Here is a 5,000-nt window from a genome sequence, read left to right on the forward strand (position 1 = left end):
ATAATATATTTTTACATTTTTTAATTATTTAAAATATTAGAATCTGTTAGAATGTATAATTATATGATTAAAATCTACATTAAATCTATTAATTTACAATTTTTAAAATATTAAATATTCAGTTTAGCTTTGTGTTCTTATTTTGACTTTCTATTTTACATTCACTCTTAAAAATATTTCATAAAGAAATCATTTATTATTTTGTTTTTTAATATTTCTGCTTACGTTGTTCATATTTAACATTTTTAATGTTCAGTTTAGTTCCAAACATATACTTTATTTCTCTCTCTCTCTCTCTCTCTCACTCTGTGTTTTGTGTGTGTGTGTGTGTGTGTTTTGTGTGTGTGTGTGTGTGTGTGAGTGAGAGAACAATACCTATTGTCTGCTGTGTCCTGTTTGACCTGCTGATGAGCTTTTCTGACTCACCAGAGACTCAACCATCTCCCTCTCTCTCTCTCTCTCTCTCTCTCTCACAGACACACACACACACACACACACACACACACACACACACACACACCTATATGTTCTTCTGTTTTATTATTTCAGAGAGTGTGTGTGTGTGTGTTGGTTGTATGTAGATATTGATGAAATCTGGAAATTCTGGATCAGCGCCCATGCTCAGTGGTCTTTTTCTAGCTTTATTGCAAAAGGATAGACACACACACACACACACACACACACACATACACACTCTCTCTCTCACACACACACACACACACACACACACGTGAGGAAATCCCAGAGGTGTCCTCTCCTTTGATTGGTGTTGTTGAGGTTTTTCAATTTAGACACACACCACAGGGGACACGCGTCTTGTCCATGAATACCCAGACTCTGAGTGTGTGTGTGTATGTGTGTGTGTGTGTGTGTGTGTGTGTGTGTGGTTAAGTAAATCTCCACGCTGCTGGAATGGAGATCCTGTTAGCGCTGATGAACAGAAGCAGATGGCCGACGCTAAATTGAAAAGCTTCAGCAGCAGCAATCAAAGACACGCAGCACCTCAGGGACTCGCGCAGGATGTGTGTGTGTGTGTGTGTGTGTGTGAGAGACAGTGTGTGTGTCTGCATTTGCTAGCAATGCTACCGATTAATTAGCATTGACACTATTCCAGAATTGCTGATATCCGCATACATGGTTCAGTATTTACTACACACACACACACACACAAAGAGGAAGAACAGTGTGTAACTGTAAAACTGGACAGCTCTATCGCAGTATTTTAGTAAAGAGTGTGTCTCAATACTCAACTATATACTGTTTTCCCGATCCTTAAACAGTATCCCAATCCCAGTTTTAATCTGTGGCCCTGTCCCAATTCTCCACCAATTAACCAATCCCGATCCTCAACCAGTGGCCATGTTCCAATCCTCAACCAAGGACCGTATCTCAGTCCTTAACCACAGACCCTCGATTCTCAACCAGTCGCCCTGTCTCGAGTCTCAACTAGTGATCATGTCCTAATTCCCAGCTAATGGTCCCTCAACCAAATCTCAACCAATTCAACCTAATTCTCACCTTCTGGGCCTGTCCCAATTCTCACCTAGTGGTCATGTCCTGATTCTGAACCAGTGGCCATGTCCCAGTTCTCAACCACTAGCCCTCAATTCTCAACCAGCAGTCTTGTTCCAAGGCTTAACCAAATGTCATGTCTTAATTTTCTTCTACTGGACATTTCTCAGTTCTCACCTAGTGGTCATGTCCCAATTCTCAACCAGTAGTCATGTTCCAGTTCCAGTTCCATCCCCAGTTCTCAACCTGTGAAGGTTTTTTTTTAAATAATAGAATTGTCTCTCAGAAATCTGTCTGCCAAAATTATTGACATCCTAAAGGCATATTTTATTTTTATTATTAGGGGTCCAAGCACCAAAGGTGCTGGAAATATATTGTAATTGTTAGGATTTTTCTTTCTTTCTTTCTTCTTCTTAGTAGTAGCAGTAGTAGTAGTACTTTTACTGCCTTCAAATCTCCAAACCGTAAGTTGTACAGTTGTGAAACTTGGTCAGTAGGTGGTACTCCGTCCCAATACTCAGGTAAGTGAGATAGGTCCGATTGGCCTAATGGTGGTGCTACAGTGCAGGGGGTTTTACGTTTTGGTCCATATCTCATGAACCTGATTCCTACAAACAATGTTCTAAGGTCACGTACACAGTTTGGGGCATGGTCATACAAAAGGGGTGGGGCTAAATTCTGATAACTGTTGTATGGTGCATCTATGTGCTAATCTGTAACTAGATTTTTTTTATGTTGACCTAATTACTTAAAAACATGGCCACTATTAGCCAATCAGATTTCAGCAGGCATTTGACAGGGTAAATATCGAAGTATAATTACGACACTGATGCAGTCTCACTCAGATTGGCCACTGGGGGCGCTATTCATGTTTGTGCACACAAAAACAAGCATATCTCTTAGTAAATAAGATGTAAAGTAAAATTTCTTTGTTAGCTTGATTCTATTTCTGAAAGTATAAGAAATTGCCTTTTGGACCATTTAACTCCTCCCATTCAAATGTGTGATAATTTGCATAATAAACAAGACCTACTTTTATAAACTAGTCCTAGGATTTTTGGCCGATCTTCACAAAATTGCTCAGGAGAGTGTGAACTTTAATAATTATCAAAGCATGTTGAGATTTATAAACAATATGACCGCCACATGTCAATCAGTTCTAAGGAGGCGGAGCTACTTTCGTCAAATAGCTGTAATTCGTGATTGGTGATATGGGTTTGAAATAAACTTGACAGATATGTTCAGTACAAAGTTCTGAGGATGTGGTCATTGATAGGGGGAGGAGCTAAGTCCTAACAGCTGTTTCTCAGGATCCAAAAATCGAACTGAGCTCAAAACTTTGGTCTGCTGCGTCAATCTGCTAATCTGTAACTAGATTTTGAATCATTGCTGAATTAATTCAAAAACATGGCCGCTTTCAGCCAATCAGCTATCAGTAGGCTTTTCACACAGCTAGCGTTGATCTACCGTCATAAAACTTGATAAATATGTTCATGTATGGTCTCTTTATGGTTCTATGTACAGCATCTTGGCAAAAAAGGGACACTATTTGCGAGGAGTGCTTGGACCCAGCAGATCGCTGCTTGTAAGTATATTTATTATTTTTTTGTTCTTGAGAGGCTGGTTTATATAAAACTACACAATGTCCCTGTATGTTTGAGCTGTGTGTGTGTGTGTTTGTGTGTGTGTGTGTGTGTGTGTGTCAGTATTTCCCAGGCAGGCCTCCTGTGAAAAATGCTTTAAAGGCAGTGAATGATTGGCTGCAGAAGCAGGAGGGAACATCGATCAACTACAGCGACTTCACTGAGGCTCTGAACACCACGGTGAGGACGAAGCCGAGTTTAGACCCGTGTGTATGATGTAATGCAAGCACACACACACACACAAGCACACACACACACACACACACACTCTGAATGAAGTGGTCACTTACACACATCAATAGCTTTTAGGCAGCCAATCAATGGATCAATATCTGAATGGAGAGAGAAGATGAAGTCCGATACACTCCGACCCACAGTGACCACTCGTTCACACACACACAGACACACACACACACACACACACACACACACACACACACACACAGTTTATTTAAACACTACAGAAAAAAACAGGCGGTGTTTCTAATTATTGATTGTGTGTGTGTGTGTGTGTGTGTTCTTGTTTAGTGTATCGTCTGATTAGTGATCAATGCTCGCTTCATTTGCCAATCGATTGAGGAGGAAGTTGTTTAAATCTAATGATCCGTGAGTCCATCGTGAGGCTCAGGCACGTGCTGATGTTATATTTACATTTTTTACGAACTATTTTAATTTTATAATGGTTTATCATTTTATTTAGGTTTTAATTTTATTTAAAAAAAAAACTCATATTTTAAAAAGACTATACATTCACTATAAGTGCATATCATTCAGCATTACATCATGTACACACATACAAGACAGTTTTATTTTTTTTTATCAGCGCTATTTTCCCTAGGCTCTCTGTCCCTTTTTTGTAAGTTGGAACACAGCCCTATGCTTCCAGTGCCTTATGTTTTGGATGCTGCACATTTCCTGATTAAAATTTTATTGGGAAACAGCCCCAACCATGTTCCAGTGCTCAACACCCAAAGCATTATGTTCATAGCACCAGATCTTCCCAGGGTCCGGTATTCCTAAAGCAACGTGTGTTCCTGGGTCTTTTGATCCCATTCTTCTGGGTATGTTCTGGGTATGGGAATGAAGTATAGGAATGCAGGGACCTGGGAATGAATAACCCTAGAAGTGAATGACTTTGGGAATGTAGGACTCCAGAAATGAAGGACTGTGGGAATGTAGAAAACTGGGAATGTATGAATGAAGCACCTTGAGAATGAAGGACCCTTTGAATGTAGGACTGAGTCTGGGAATTAGGAATTCTGGGAATGACTGACCTTCTGAATGTAGAAACTTGAGAATGGGATTATGCAAACCTGGGAATGTAGGAATGAAAGACTCTGGGAATGTAGAACATTGACAGTGTAGAGAACCCTGAGAATAGAGAATCCTGAGAATATACATAAGTTCCTGTCTGTGTGATTGTATCTGAAACCTGGAAATGTAGGAATAACGGACCCTGTGAATGAATGGCCTTGGGAATGTAGGAACCTAGGAATGTGGAATCCTGGGAATATTGGACCGTGTGAATGTACTACTCTGGGAATTAATGTCCTTGGGAAAATAGAAATAAGTTCCTGGCTATGTAGATAGAGTTAGTACTTCTAACTTACCCTAGCTAGTAAGTTACATGTTGTTTTACATTAACTAGCTCATTGTATCCATGGCAACAATCTCTGGCATCTCATCTCCGAACATGAATATGACAGTAATCTGAAAAATATTTGCTACAAGACACACTGCAGGTCACATCAGAATGCACATTTCTGTACTAGCCACTGTTTACTGTCTCTCTCTCTCTCTCTCTCTCTCTTTCTCTCTCTCTCTCTCTCTCTCTCTCTCTCTCTC

The sequence above is a fragment of the Pangasianodon hypophthalmus genome, chromosome 8, assembly GCF_027358585.1.
Source record: "Pangasianodon hypophthalmus isolate fPanHyp1 chromosome 8, fPanHyp1.pri, whole genome shotgun sequence".
Classification (NCBI taxonomy): domain Eukaryota; kingdom Metazoa; phylum Chordata; class Actinopteri; order Siluriformes; family Pangasiidae; genus Pangasianodon; species Pangasianodon hypophthalmus.